Consider the following 15,467-nt stretch of genomic DNA (forward strand, 5'->3'; position numbering starts at 1 on the left):
ACACACACACACACACACACACACATTTTACATATGTTTATATCCATGTTCCTTTCCCTTGTGATAAGTTAATGTAAATAAATGTGTATATAGTTAAGTCCCCTGACTGTCCTGACCTGGTTCTGCAGGGACGGAGGGGAGCTGAGCGGTCTGCAGTTCCCACCCCACAGCACACCTGCCAGCTAAGAATCCCCTTCAACTGGAGAAGGGGAATATATATCCCAGTTACTTGGGCTACAATAGTTGCATGTTCCTGCCTCCTCCCCACCCCCATGCTCCTCCCCAGCCCATCTCTCACACCCCTTCCCATAGAGCAGAGATAGAAGCCTGTCCTGGCTCACCAGCCTTGCTCACCAAGCCTCTTATGGCAAGTCACCACCCCTTGTGGCTGTGCAGACAGAGAACAGTCAGAGAAGGTTTTTAGCCTTAAGGCCTGACTGCTCCAAACTCCAACCCAGCACTAAGCCGATCAACATTTGTGCAGCTCACGGTGCAAGATGTAACAAGGCCCTAAGGTATCACTCTGCCCTGCCTCCTGCCAAGAATTACAGCTTATATTGCTGGGAGGCTTCAGCTTCATTCCGCCTTTTCCAGTGCATCAGTCCTGGGACTGGTAGCTTCTGTGGAATAATTTTTGTATTGCCGTAATATGCTTAGTGATTGCATTAGGTCACATACAAGCTGCCTAGATATCCAGGATTATCTATATGGCAATAAAATTTAAGTCCCACACTGTAAGAAGCTCTACCACTGTAAAGAGCACATTTTAATTGTATTAAGCCAGTTGGTCACTAGGTGGCCTCATCACCCAAGAGATTTAAGTAGCCTGGGCTAAGTAATTATTACCAAATTTATTTTTAGAACCTTAGGAACCTTAGGAGCTCAGGATTTATAGCTGTCACTTCAGAGGACAGGCAAGAACCTCTTGAAAAGGCTGCATACTAAATCCCTTTCTCTGGAGCAAAGGGCTCTTGCTGCACTTGTTCTCCAAAGCTGGTGCTGTAATAGAGGTCACTGACTCCCAGTCCATCAGCTGAGAGTCCCATAGATTCATAGATTGATAGATTATAAGGGGCTGGAAGGGACCTCGGAAGATCATTGGGTCCAGCCCCCTGCACCAAGCAGGTAGGACACCTGGGGTCAGGTGACCCCAGCAAGGTGCCCGTCTAGTCTTCTCTTGAAGATCTCCAGGGTAGGCGATTGCACCACCTCTGGAAGGAGTTTATTCCACGTCTGGACACCCTAACGGTGAAGGTTTTCCTAATGTTGAGCCTTAAATGGTCTTCCCGGAGTCTGTGACCATTCCTCCTCGTTTTCCCCAAGGGTGCCCTGATGAATAGTTGTTCACCAAGCCCCTGATGTAGCTGTAAGCTGCTACTAAGTCTCCTCTCAGCCTTCTCTTTTTCAGGCTCAAGAGTCCCAGATCCCTCAGCCTTTCCTCATATGGCTTGCTGCACAAGTCTCTGATCATATGGGTGGCCCTTCTCTGGACTCTCTCAAGCTTTACCATGTCCTTGTTAAAGTGTGTCGCCAAGAACTGCACGCAGTACTCCAGCTATGGTCTCACCAATTCTGAGTAGAGTGGGAGAATCACTTCTTTTGTTTTGCTGAAGATGCATCGATTGATGCATGCCAGGGTATTGTTAGTCCTGGTGGCTACAGCATCTCACTGCCAGCTCACGTGGTCTATTATTACTTCCAGGGCCCTTTCATTCACAGTTCTGGTCAGATTGGTACTGCCAAGCCTGTAGGTGTGTAAGGGATTGTTTGTCTCTAGGTGAAGCACTTTACATTTGTCGATGTTGAACTTCATCTGGTTCCGAGCCGCTCAACTTGCCAGCCTGTCTAGGTCCACCTGTATCTGCAGCCTATCTTCAAGTGTGACCAAGCTCCCCCATAACTTGTTGTCATCCACGAACTTGGTGAGTGAGCTCTTAACCCCCACATCCAAATCATTGTTGAAAACGTTGAATAGCACTGGGCCAAGCACCAAACCCTGGGGGACACCAGTGGCCACTTCCTGCCAAGATGACACAGATCCATTCATTAAAACTCTCTGGGTCCTGCCCCGCAGCCAGCTTGCTACCCACCTAACTGTCTTATAGTTAAGCCCACATTCTTCCAATTTTCTCACGAGAACATCGAGGGAAACCAGATGGAAAGCTTTTTGGAAGTCAAGATATATAATGTCAACCTCCTCTCTCTTATCCAGGTGGTGAGTCACCTGATTGTAAAAGCAGATGAGGTTGGTAAGACAAGATGTGCCTGCTATGAAGCCATGCCAGCTGTCATTCAGACTCCTACCTTCCTCAAGCCTAGAGCTGCAAAGGTGTTGCAAGTGAACAACCCCCTCCCATGAAAAGGGCTTTGGGCAAGACAACGGAGATAAGACAGCTATGATGAACAGCCGTACCATTTCTTCTCATTGCCCTGTACAGCAAGAAAGAAAGGGGAGGAGTCAAATCTCAATCACCAGCTAGAGCTTAGGGGTATAACTCAGACCTGAAAGCAGTTGTTGGGACTTCAGCTGTCCTAGCCTTGGTCCCTTTTTCCTCTGGCTGAGCCCTCATCGTAGGTCGACTGCTTCAACCTTGGTTCCTAGGTCTTGGCTCTTTTTGCATCCCTGCCCAGAACAGGTCTTGTCCAACACAGCATGCCTGGCACTCTGTCCCATAGCCTCCAGACCTCCTCTGCGGCCACTACTCAAACCTCCAGTCAAACTCAAACACCAACCCAAATGGTTTAAAGTCAAATATAACCTCCTCCTTGTGTCTCTGTTCCCTCTAGCCCTCCCACATAGACAGGCTTTTTCCCCCTAGCCCACCAGGTACTTTACATGGGTCAGCCTCACTCCAACCTGCAGCCAGATGTATCCAGAGCTCCCTGCCCTGCAGCAATCAGAATCAAACTACCTTCTCCATGTCAAGAGGCTGGGCTTATATGACTCAAACCCAGGCCCCTTCTTGTCACCAGTTCTCTGCTCCCAGCCACCTGGCCCTCTGGCCAGTGGCTCACCTTACACAGATGACTCACAGCAGCTGCCTCTTGCCATCAGGCTTTCTGCCATCTGCCCCAGCTCCCCCTTCCTAGTCACAACAGTAGGGATTCTCTGTTACAGTCACCCTTTCTAAATCAATGTCTGGGGCTGGCTTTCTGTTCTCCCACTCACCCCTAATTAAGCTTCTGAGAGCCAGGCACTAGGGACACCAAACTCATCCAACACAGGGAGCCAGGAGCAGGAGTCCAGTTCTGACAGTGCACTCAGAGAAGCTTCACCATATGCCTAGTCCAGGGGCGGGCAATTATTTTGGGCGGAGGGCCACTTACCAAGTTTTGGGAAGTATTCGAGTGCTGCATGGGTACCCCACCCCTTGACAGTTGTCCTGCCCCTGGTCACCATATTGGGACTGGAAGTCCAACCTCCTAGCCCCTGACCTTTGCCAGTGGAAGTCCCTCTCCTTGCCCTGGAAGTACTCCTTTTGGGAGGAAGGGTGTTGCAATCTGGAAACCATGAAAAAGTTATATATATGTATACCCCCCGCACACACATAAATACACACACACACACACACACACACACACAAAACATCTACTATAACCTATTTTAATTTTATTTTAAAATCTACTGATTTCTGTGTTTACGAAAAGTGTATCTATAGATGGCTGTGTTGGTGTCACTAGGCATAACCCTAGGTAACTCAGAGGGATGGAAGACCACGAGTGTCGAAGAAGCCTGCCCCTCTACTCTGGGCGAGCCAGGCCCCCCCACCTTTTCCTGAACCTTTGTAACCCTTTCCTGAACTTTTTGTAACCTCCTGTAATACTGGAAAAACAGGATGAGTAGCAGGCAGGCTGCAACTCCCTAAAACTGTTATCTGTGGAATGCAAGGACACCGCTCAGAGAGAGAAGGAAGGAGGGAAGGGGAATGGTGGAAGGGGTGGTGGGGGGTAGAGGCCAAGGTATAAAAATACACTGTTGCAGGGCTAGGGGCACAGGATTTGAGACCATACAGTATCCCTGTGCCTTTTACTTGAGCTCAAATAAATTCTGTCTACTTCTCCCCACAGTGTGTTTATTGGTATGACGCACACCGGGCAACGAACCCAATTGTTGCCTCCCTCGGGCACCTTGTGCCGGCAACAGCTGCATAATAGCTTAAAGTACAGTCCTACACACTGTGTGTTTTGTGTGGGCAGCAAGGGGGTATAAGTAGTAGTGTGGCTGGGAAGAGTGAGAGTGTGTGTGTGTGTGTGTGCGCACGCACGTGCAGGGTGGGGTGTGGATATGGTGGCTGGGTGTGTGCTGAGAGAGAGTTGGGGCCAGGCTGCCAGCTCCATAGCATGCAGCTCTAACTTACTGGATGTGAGCCTCACATGATGCAGCCAGGTAAACCCCATGCCCAGGCTCTGTGCTTCTACAACCCCATGCTGGGTCTCTGCCAGTCCCAGGGCACTTACACAGGGTCTGTGTTTCTGCCCACCACCACCTTTCCCTGCATTTCCTCCTGCAGGCTTGCCCACTGCTCCCTGCAGCCTCCCGCTTCCTGCTGGGGCCCACTGTCTGCTGCAGCCCTGCTGTGACTCTGCCGCCTGCCACAACCCCACTATTCACCACGGCTCCACTATTTGCCCCCATGGCTATGCTGCCCACTGCACCTGTGCCACCACCCACTGGGGCTCTGCTGCCCGCTGGGTCCTGCCTCGGCCCAGCCACGGCTCTGCCACCCACCAGGGCCCACCTCCTGCTGCCTCCTGGAGCCCACCACCTCTCCACTGCCCACAGGGGCCCGGCTGCACCTCTGGTAACTGCAGGGGCCTGCCGTGGCCCCACTGCCCACTGGGGCTCCACCGCTTACTTGGCCCCGCTGTAGCTCTGCCACCCACTGGCTCTCACTGCTCACTGGGGCCTGGCTATGGCTCTGCCATCCGCTGCAACCCCACCAACTGCCGTGGCCCGCAACAGCTCTGCTGCCTGCCGTGGCTCTGCTGCCTCTCTGGGCCCACCACAGCCTAGCCACCCACTGGGGCCCAGCCACAGCTCTGCCACCCGTCAGGGCCCACTGTGCTGCCTGCTGGGCCTTCTGTGGCCCTGCTGCCCGCCAGGGATCACCATGGCTCCGCTGCCTGCTGCACACCATGTGGGTCCCACTACTCCCTGCAGCTGCTACTTCCTGCGCTGCTCCCATAGCCCCCCCTGCTACCGCGCTGCTCCATGCAGCCCCCACCGCTCCCTGCAACCACCACTTCCGTCCAATCTTACCTTATTTTCCACTCAGACGGAGGGAGGGGGAACAGCTTCAGGGGCACAGGACCAGAAGCTGCAGAGGCTTCTGGTTAGGGGCTGAGGGTATGAAGGGGGTGGGGGGCTGGGTGGAGCTGGGCTAGCTTTGTTGCTCAGCCACAGGCTTCCGCTGGGTCCTACTGCTGCTGGCCACCTGCCATTTTTGACAGGTGGGCACAGGAAGATATAAATTAATTTTCTAAATTTTTTAAGGCTCCATGGCCCGGATAGAATGGGTTGGTGGGCCGCAACTTGCCCACCCTAGCCTAGTTGAAGTGGGGAAGAAAACGAGGACCTGTTGGTCTCACCTCGTCACGGGGCATGTAAGAGGATTAAGGCATTCATTTGGGGATTGGAGAAAGTCTGTTCATTTCCAGACTTTCTGGTTGACCCGCTGTACCGCAGTGTCCTTCCCCACAGGAGTGATGTGAGGATTAATGCAAGTCAAGACAGCGAGGGGCTCAGAAACTGATAAGGCAGGCATATCAAGACCTTCTTTAATAACAATAATGTACTGATATGAGGGGAGAGGCCCTTTCCATACCAGGGAAAGAAGGCAGGAAGGAGAGGGAGGAAGGAGTGGAGAGGGTGAGAAGGAGGGAGCATTGAGGGAAAGAGACATACAGGGCTGGGAAGACAAAAGTGACCTTGTGGAGAAGACGGATACATTTGCAGGGCAGAGGGGATTCATCTGTACGAAGGAAGCATCATAGTGTGCTGAGTGACAGGTAAAGTCTCAGTTTTCTGCCTGGGCAGTGACAAAATGCTCCCAAATCAAAGGAAGATTTTGAGAGGCTTTTGTAGTTACAAAAAAATTGGGAAATTTCAATCTAGTTTCTGAGGAAGAGTTTATTTTATAGAATTATTAATTTGAGATATGAGTTAAGAAAAAAAATTAACTACAACATTGTTAAGGTCAGTTAGGAGGTGTAAAAGCATTTTCTTTATTTTCATAGATCCCCTTTTGTTTATATTTCTAAAATTTAAGGTTAGTAAACTTCTACACAGGAGCTTTCCCAAAGTATTTTTAATGAAACAAGAACAAAGTAAAAGTGATGGTTTAATCAGATATCAGGATTGATGGGGTGTGTATTAAAAAGTCCATTTGAGAAAGAAAGAGAATGATGTTAGGTACATTCTAGGAGCTTCATCACCCAGCTGTATTGTAAATTACCCAGTCATTCAGAAAAATACACTGTATTTAATTGAGTTTGGTGTTGTGTTTGATTTTAATTAATATAAATATATCCAAAAAAAATAACACACTTAAAATACATATAATATCAGTAAACCATTCCATATTTCAGATATGTTCATTTGGGTAACACTTTTACCTACAGAGAATGATGGAATTTAGATGGGTAACTCTGATTATCGTCTATGATGCCTGAGTGGCTAAATCCTGTATCAGCCATTGTGATTTAAGGTGTTGATCCTGCAGAGACTTATGTACATGGTTAACTTTGCACACTGTACATGGAATCCTGGCCTCATCAGAGGTGATGGCAAAATGCCAGCTGACCTTGATAGAGCCAGGATTTCACCCTAGGGTTTGTTCCAATTAATATAGTACAGCATGGGGGCTTTTGTATTTTATACCCTAGAAGCCAACCTTCTCCTCAAAAGCACTGTCAAACTAGCATAGCTTTCAGCTATCAAAATGTATTTTTCGTTTCTATCCAAGATCTGGATTTCATTCCAACCACTGGGTAATTAATAATTGATGTGTAGTTGATAAGTTCCTATAGAAATATATGGCGTTGCACCAATTAGTTTTTGTTTGCATTAATTCCAGACACAGAACTAATTAGAAGACTCTGGTGGGTAATACTTTTCACTAGAGAAATGAGACTAAACTGTGAAAAGCTAGAGGGGATGGATGGAATTGCAGTTATAAAAAAAAAGGAAAAACAAAACAAAAAAACCACCCACCTCACCAGAACAATATCTTCCCCTCTCCCCCCACCCCCCCAGGTGTGGATGGGATCATCTGCTGCAGTGCTCGCTACAAACTTTGCACCTTCCACACTGCACCTGGTGCTAGGGCCTGGAAAATCGACAGTGAAGGTCACTAGTTTATTTTCCTTGCAGTGACTAGAGGAGGCAGAGAGCAAACAGCTGGCTCAGGCCTGACAGAGAAAATCTGCCTGCAGGGATCATTCCCAGGTCTCTGATCTGCAGCTGGTTTTGCTGCAGGCAAGGACCATGGCCTTTTATGTATATCCTTGTATGCATTATTGAGAATGGAACTTTTCAGCTGGCTACTGCTCCTTAGATGCTGGAGCAATCTAAGGTAGGAAGAGCTGCAGAACTGGGAGGGCAACAGGGAGCTGGCCAAGCTGCCTGAAGTCAGGTACATTTGCACCTTCTAGACCAGGGGTGGGCAATTATTTGGGCCTGAGGGTCACACACGGAGTTTTGACGAGCTGTCACTGGCTGGATCAGCACCCCTCCTCTCCCCTCCCAGCAACTCACCAACTCACCATTATCACTCCCTATGGGGCTTTGGGTGGGTGGAGAGGTGTTCAGGAGCGGTACAGGTGTGATCCACTCCCTGCACACCCTGTCCTGTGGGAGGAAGGCGGTGGCAGGGAGTGTTTGTGGAGGAGGCCTGTACACATGTGTGTGGGGTGCTGCCTAGGAGTGAGCCAGGGGGAGGGGGAGGCAGGGGCATGTGCAGCAGAGCTTGCCAGGTCGGTGGCTGTCCCCGTAGTGCTCTGCATGGGGCCAAGCCCTGGCCAGGGCAGGCTATGCCATGCTGGTGCCCACATCTGCCAGCCCCAGCCAGTGCACAGCTTCTGGTGAGGTTGTTCCTAGTGTGGCTGCAGCTGGCTGGGCTTGCATTGTCACCGGGAAGCAAGGGGAGCACAGCAGCACCCAGTCAGCTGCAGCTGCACCGGGAACACCTCCACTGGAGGCTGCGTGACTGGCTGGAGCCCAAGCTGGTGAGGCTGTTCTGCTCCCCTCACCTCCAGCTGCAGCTTGTGCCCCTGCCCCTGCCCCTTCTGTGCCACTCTGGGCAGGTGAGGGGAGGGAGGGACTTTAGCCAGAGGGCTCCTGCCCAGCATGTGGAGCTCTGACTCCAGCTCCCAGTTACCTTCCACCTGCTCTGCCTGCTAGGTGCGATGAGCAGGGACCTGCATGCAGGTGGAGTGGGTAGAAGGTGGCTGGGAGCTCTCCACATGCTGGGCTGGAGCCGCCTGGCTGAAGCTTCTGCTCTGCCCACCCGGAGCAGCATGGCAGGGGCAGGGGCAGCCTGCACAGCCAGAGGCAAGGGGAGCCCGGGCTAGTGCATGCAGCTTCTGGTGGGGCTGTTCCTCTGCTCCCCTTGCCTCCAGCAGCAGCTCCTCCCCCCACTCCTGCCCCTGCTGCACTGCTCCAGGTGGGCAGAGGGAAGCTTTAGCCCGGTGGCTCCCACTGGAGGTGAGAGGAGCAGAGCAGCATCCAGCCAGCTCCAGCCACGCTGGGAATAGCCCCACCAGAAGCTGCACACTAGCCAGGGTCCAGGGCAATGGGTGCTGGCGGAATCACGTTGCAGGCTGCCCTAGCAGATACAAGTGGGGCTTGGCTCCATGTAGAGCATTACAGGGGCAGCAGCAGGCCAGATCCAGCCAGTCAGAGGCCCAATCTGGCCCTCAGGCTGTATTTTTCCCACCTGTTCTAGACTCAACTAAATCAGAAATACATGGTATAATTTTGATGCGCAACTGGCTTACTTTGGGCATGCGATAAAATAAGCCTGCTCCTTAGGAAAGCATACACTATGCTTCTCTGATTCGGTGAGTTGAGCGGTTCTCAACCTCTTCAGACTGGAGACACCCCCAGCGGGGCTCAAGACTCCCATAGGAACATGCCAGCTCTTAGCTTTCACTCCTATTTTTGTGCCTTTCTCTCTTTCATATGACGTCAGTTATCAACTTCCAAATCTATGAGCCACTGTCTGGTATTATTACTCAATGTGTGGATACTATTTGCCCCATCTGGACCTTTGTCAATATTGCAGCTTTTAATTAAGTGCTGTGCTGTTTGCTGGGCACTGCATTCATATAGGGGGCTGTCCAAGACGTTCATCTTGTGAAGTTTGTTTTGAAGTGTCTGTCTTCAGTCTGTTCAGCTTGACCTTCACTTCTCTGTCAAGGTTGTGCCCAATGGAGGACTCATTTGGTGTTGGTATAAAACACTCTGGGCATTTTTATACTCCAGGAGCTTGTGGGCTTCGTATATAAACAGTTCTTGATTTTTAAGCCACTTAAGCCTCCATCTGTTTGGGTCTTTAGATAGCAGTTGATGGAGCAGGTGATTTTCATCATCTCTTGTTTCTATTGCCAGTAATGATATTAGGGTCTGTCTTCTTATAGCAGAGGTTCCCAACCACCAGGCCACAGCCCGGTACCAGGATGCACAGGATTGGCTGCTGGGTCATCTGTCCACCCAGGTTGAAGCTGGACAGCGGGGCAGCCCCACAGGGGAGGCAGCTGGTTCTGTGCACCCTGTCCCGCTCCTGCCACCATGGCTGCACCCAGCAAGGTGCTACCCACACAGCAGGTACTGGGGCCTGTGCCAGGCCGGGCAGGACCCCTCCAGCCCTGCCCATGGCTGGGAGTGGGTGGATGTGGGCAGGGAAATGTCTGAGGAGGAGAGCGGGGAGGCGGCTCCGCTGCTTGTTCCTAGGGAAGGCAGTGGAGCCCCTTCGTCCTGGGCAGCCCCCGCTGAGTCCCCTAGGCCACTGCCTGTGTAGCCTCCTCCCCTACAGGGTCCCCTGGTGCCAACACAATCCTCGCCACGTAAAAATTGAATGTAAATATGTAAATTAGATGGCTTCTATACCTGGTCTGCCAAAATTCATTTAATGAGTTTGCTGGTCCACAGTATAAAAAAGGTTGGGATTCACTATCTTATATCACTTGGTATAATGGCTGAGAGTACAGGGAGTATGTGTGTGTGTAAGTTATACCTCCTGTTATGAGTCCCTGTGTTCTTGAGCTTTTTACTGTGACAACTTCTGGACCATACAGGAGCACAATATTCTCCTGGGGCATAAAACATTGCAAGCACAGTGGTTTTGAGCACTTTGAAGTTAGCATCCCATGTCATACTTAACTTAAGGCAGCTAGCCATGCAGAGACTTTCCTGTTGACCTTTTAAATGTGATGTTTATAGATGTGACTCCTAGGTAGTTTGGGGTATGCTCATAGGAAAGGATTTGGTTGCCAACTCTGATATTAAGTGTGCTTTTGGTTTGACAGTTGTCCAGGTGAAAGAGTGATGATATCAATTTACTGAAACTCAACTTCAAGTGCCACTTGTTGAGATAGTCAGCAATGAGTTCCATGGCAGTACTCAGTATCTCTTCCAGTTCTGTCATATCTATTCCTTGGGATACTATGGCAACATCATCATTGTACATGTATCACTTAGATGTTGTATGTATGAAGTCTGAGGTATATGCATTGGAAAATAGTGCTGGCACTGAAGACTTGGGGGGCGCTACTCTTCAGAGTCCATAGTCTGTTTTTATTCCTTGGCTGGTAGTTTTAATGATCTGCTGGAAATCACGTTCATGATGAAAGTACATATCTTGTGGTCAGGTACCAGAGAGTGCAGTTTATATTTGAGGCCTTGGTGACTGATGACTCTGAAACTCATGGTAAGCTCAGGCCTACTCACAAAAGTTAAAATACAGAATAATGATGCTAACTGCATAATGCAAGAGGGTGCAAGTTTATGGCTGGGCCATCTGAGAAGAAATAATGAGGTATCTTTCCAGCTTATCTTGTTATATTCAGGATGATTTCAGGCAGGCTCCTAATTGTCTGGTGTGTAACCATGTGAAATATCTATCCTTGATTAATTAGTATGGTAAATATTTATTTTTGTGATTAACTCATATTTATGTGCAGGAAGAGGCATTTTCCATATGTGATGGGTGTCTCCTCCTGATTTAGCTTTGTTTTTGTTCTTCTCTCATGATTTACCTTGTTTTCTAAGGACACACATGTTTTTCCTGGTTGTTAATCAGTTTCTTGGTATGTTCCAAGCTGGATAACCTCTTGTCACTGAAGAAGGTAATTCATTCAAATTAGAAGTTTCTGATAACCGATAATGAGCAGTTTGATTAACCAGATTTTCCTGTCAATTGCTGCTTGGGACTCCCTCTTGATTTACACAACTACAAGAATGCTTTGAAGATGCTGAACTAAGGGTATAAAAAGGCAGTAAAATAGCAAGCTGCATGCGTGTTTCAAGAGCAAGAAATCTCTCTGACACCAGTTGCTAATGTGCCCCTAACTTATTTAAAAAGTAGAAGAGAAACAGACCACCTCTTTATTGCCTGTTTGGTGAGAAATCATCACCTTATAGCTAATTACTGGACTTTGATTTGGTTTGGGCTCACTTGACTTGATTCTGAGTACTTGTAGTAAATAAAGCCTTCCTGTCACTCATTGAACAAGGTGTCATGTCAAACCCTGGGCTAATCCGGAATCCTAGGTTTTTATTTGCTAACAGTGACATACAGTGTCATAGGTGGCTGTAAGGTCGATAAAGACCATGCCTATTTTCTGCATCCTTTCAAAGCCATTTTCTATGTCAGATGTAAGTAATGTAACTTGGTGAGTGGTACACCACTTCTTCCAAAAGCCAGTTTGCTCTTTTGGGAGCTGAGGATCAAAGACGCTCTATATTTTTTCTCTACTTGGCGCTGGTAAGACCCCAGCTGGAGTACTGTGTCCAATTCTGGGCACCACACTTCGAAACAGACATAGAGAATCTTGAAAGGATCCAGAGAAGGGCCTGAAGTACAACCCTTATAAGGGACATGGGACTGTTCAGCCTGGAAAAGAGAAGATTGAGGGGGGACTTAGTGTCTGTCTATAAATATGTAAGGGGTGAATATCGGGAACTGGGAGAAAAACTGTTTGCTAAAGCACCCCAGGGGAGGACAAAGAACAATGGCCATAAACTGTTAAAGGATGGTTTCAGGTTAGATGTAAAGAAGAACTTCTTTATGATAAGGGTGAACAGAATCTGGAATGGACTTCCCAAGAAGTGGTGCAACCCAACCTTGGAAGTCTTCAAGAGGAGACTGGACAGACACCTTCCTGGGATCATTTGATCCCTGCCCAGAGCAGGGGGGTTGGGCTTGATGATTTTTCGAGGTCCCTTCCAGCCCTTAATTTCTATGATTCTACGATACTCTATTCATGATTATGAACTCTATGAATCTGTATGTTGTGACAGGGGGCCTGTTCCAGGGAGAAACAAGCAGAGGCCCTGGAGCACCCTTCTGCGGCAGGACCCGAGGCAGTGTCGACCTGCTTAGAGAAGAAAGAGAAAAGCCCTGAAGGCAGGGCATACTTACCGTTTTTAGGAAAAACTGAGCTGGATGAGCTGTGCCAAGATGAACTGCCCGTGTGGCTCATCATCCACTTTTATTGCTGGCTAGGAATGGTGCCAGCCGATAACATCATCAAAAATCACTGCCCATCTGATTTAAAAGCCAGCGGCAGGGAAATGGAAAGAAGGGCAGCACCACCGGGATCCAAAGGCGATGCTGCTCCCCAGGCTGCACACAGGCCATGTTGGCAGCTCAAGAAGGATACGGACAGGTACCTGACAGAGGGGTCCAGGATTTATTGAAGGAGGCATTATGCTGGCCTGGCAGAGCGGCGGGGCAAGGAGGACAGTGTTGAGGGACCTTGGAGCCACAGACACCGGACCTACGAGTGTGGCAGGCTGAGGCCCCACACCCCAACTGTTCCTTTTTCTTTCTTCTTAAATTGTTTTTGCAGGGCCCTGAAGCAGGGAGAGGGGCCAAGAGCAGCCTCCACAGGCCAGGAGGAGCCAGAACAGCATAGCAGGTAGCAGTGTAGTAAAGGAAGACCCGGCACTTTGGCCGGGACAGTCTGATGTCTCATGGTTGTCTTGCACAGCAAGAGGCTGGGTGATGAGTGAAGAGAAGAGGAGGCAGATGAAGACATCAGAAGGGCAAGCCAGCAATCCAACATAGGGCCGTCTTGGTTGGCGCATGGCCAGGGTATAGGGGAGGTAGAGCTCCAAGAATGCCCACTAAGGGCAGCGTATGGTCCACAAGGAGTGACACAAAGGAGCCCCAACACTGAAGGAAAAGACCAAGCCATGGCAGGAAAGTATCGGGGCCTCCTTCGGGGTGAACATGACCCAATGTCAAGGCCACTGGAACACACCTTGCAGCCGGCACCAGGTACATGCTCCAAAGAAGCAAGAGAGTGCCTCCATGAGGCCAGATGGGTACAGGGCAATCCCGAGGCCAGTCACAGTATTGGCCTGCCCACCTGTCTAGGGCAGTCTGCCCACCTAACTCTCCTTCCATGCCTTTGTTGTACAATAAATAGATGTTTCTAGGTGGGAGGCTGCTCATTTACTATCCTGATGCCAAGAGCACCATACACAGCTCCAACCTTTACCATGTCCCATGCCTCATAGATGGCATCCAGATTACTCCTAACTCTCCTCAGCCCCATTGCTGGGCTGCGCTAGGCTACTGGTCCAAACTTGGCTTTAGCTGTCTGAAGACTTACATTGGCCACATGTCCCCTCACTGAGGCCCCCTAAGGCCTTACTTGACATGGCCACCAGCCATGGTAATTCTGCCCCCTCACTGGGGCTTCTGGACCTTATGCCTCTTTGGGCTTCAAGAATCTGTTGACCTACCTCAACTCGGCCTATGGCCCACTCAGGCCTCAGGTGTCTGTTGTTGTGCCTGGACCTTGCCTCAGGCCCCATTGAATGGGCCTGGCCCCTGCCCCAGACTCAATTCAGTGGTTCAGGCCCCTGTGCTTTTCTGTTGGGGTGTGCTCCCCTAGCTGAGGCTTTCTGGTGTTCCATACTTGTCCTTCCCTGGGAAGGTACAGGTATGGCATTTCCTGGAAACTGCCTTGCCATAAGCAGCCCCACCACACCATCCAACCCCAGCAGGGTGTAGTTTTAGGTCATGCCCCAGGACCAATGCAGGCCTACCTGCCCTGGTCTTATTTTCCCTGGGCTCCTATATGTTGTACTTGGGCTGCTCTCTCTCCTGGGTCCGCTATTGCAGCCTCCATCTGCTGACTTACTCTTATCTGGCCCCAAGTCTCCAGACCCTCATTGGATGCCTCCCATCCAGAGGCTCTGCTTCAGTCTCCTTCATCACAGCCTTCTGGCCAGCTGAGCCTTTCTTCCCTTTGGCCATGATGTCCCTCCTATCCAAGGGACTTTCAGCCTCTCTAGGCTCTGGGCCCACCTCCAGGCCAGTCAGGGTGCCAGATAGCTCTCTGTAGCCCTGGCCTGTCCCTCACTGTGGGCATGCATGCCCTTTGGGCACTTGGGCCCTGGTCCCAACCTAGACCAGTCAGGATACCATGGCCTCAGTGCAGTAACAGCTGACCCTCTTATTCCACAGGGGTCCCCCTCTGGGCCTCACTATAAACAGCCATCTCTTTCTGGGCTTGTCTAGAGCCCCAGAGATGCTGTACAAGTCTGTCCTTCACTCAGCTAGGCTAAACTTAGCCCCTGGCCTCCCCCTGCCAGTTCTAATCAGGGGCTTGCCTAGCCCCTGCATAGGCCCACAAGCTATAAGCCCCTTCCTAGGCTGGGCCTTGCTCTCCCTAGGCCCAAAGCCTTCTCCCTAGGGCTTGGGACTCCCTCCTCTGGGTCCTTAGGAACCTCCTTCTCCCCCATAGCTCCTACCCTGAACCTCCAGGTGTACCTGGGAGCAGCCCATCTCAAGCTGGTGATGTTACCCCAGCAGCATCCTAACAACAACTGCTGGCTCTGCCCCTCAGGGCCTGCTCTTATGCTGAGGCTCTGCAGCCCTGCTCCAATCAGGCAGCCTGCTGGCTCTCATGTGACCAACTGATTGGCTCTCCAGTCACCTGCGGGCTGCCTTGCAGTGTTCAGGCTCTTAAACTGGCAAGCACCCAAAGGTGTGCTGCTACATATGTAATACAGACTAATGAGATTGGTTGTTAGCTCCTTGGATCCTCTGGTGGTTTATTGGGTTTCAGGATAGCAATGACATCAGCTTTGGAAGTCTGTTACTTTTTAGACATTTATACATGAATTTTTGAAGCCATATTTTCATTGTGATTCCAAGCTTGGTAATGAATTCTGGGAATTTCTTATGTGGTCAGCAGTCCTGACAGTCTTAATCACTTTAACAACTATGTCA

The sequence above is a fragment of the Crocodylus porosus genome, unplaced genomic scaffold (genome assembly GCF_001723895.1).
Source record: "Crocodylus porosus isolate Cpor-Errol unplaced genomic scaffold, CroPor_comp1, whole genome shotgun sequence".
NCBI lineage: Eukaryota > Metazoa > Chordata > Crocodylia > Crocodylidae > Crocodylus > Crocodylus porosus.